We start from the raw sequence: 921 nt of genomic DNA, 5'->3' as shown, positions 1-921 counted from the left end.
ATCCGGCAAGATGCCACATTGTCACCATTAGCTCCCACAGATGAAACTTCAAACAAGCATTCTGCTTGGACAATAGCTTTTCTTTGCCACAAAATGGGGGAAGAGTTTGGAGAAGAAGCTGGAAGGCCAGCTGGGGAACACTGTATTCCTAGAATGCAAGACTGCAGAAAGTAACAACTCTCCAGCTGACCAGCATAGGCTCTGTGCATATGAGAGAGAGAGAGAGAGAGAGAGAGAGAGGCGTGGGTGGTGGTGATATTTTTTAAAGGTGTGATTTGCTAAAAGTGAAGCCCCTTGAGGGCCTCTCTGGGGATCTTACGTGGAGTAGAAGTTTTGCTACTTTGCTGACTTGCTTCCACTTTCATTGATTTTCATTTTTATCAAATAAAATAAAGGTACCTTAAATATCCAGCGTTCCCTTGCCCAAAGGAAAGTAAACCTAGTAGTCCAAATCTTGAAAGTGGGAAGCGCATAAGCATATGAATGTTGGCCCTAAATCAATGGCTGCCAAGAGCCTGACTGGACCTAGGACTGAGAATCTTCCACGAATAAGATGGTTAGCCAGATGGTGAATGTCTGACATCTCCCCATGTCCCCTAATAAAACCACGTCACAAATATTCGTGAAGGATCTCTGTAAACACCAAGAGAAAAATGAAACCATGAACCATAAGCAGGATGGGGTTTGTAAATAAGAGGCCTGGCCAAAGAAAACAAGCAGTGACTGTTTGGGAAATAATGTCAAGATTAGTGAAGGACAGGGACCCACCAGATGTCTAGGAGGAGGCCCAAATGGCACATACACCCCACTTCCAAGTCCAATCTGCTCTGTATCATGCATGGGCTCTGAAGAGTGCATTGGACAAGAGGTTATCCTGGCGCTTAAACCACTGCTTCCAATAGCATGTGACCTTCGCAGAGC

Source organism: Varanus komodoensis, unplaced genomic scaffold, assembly GCF_004798865.1.
Source record: "Varanus komodoensis strain SLA01 unplaced genomic scaffold, ASM479886v1 scaffold1, whole genome shotgun sequence".
NCBI lineage: Eukaryota > Metazoa > Chordata > Lepidosauria > Squamata > Varanidae > Varanus > Varanus komodoensis.
The sequence above is the reverse complement of the archived record's forward strand: the minus strand, read 5'-3'. Positions refer to the sequence as shown.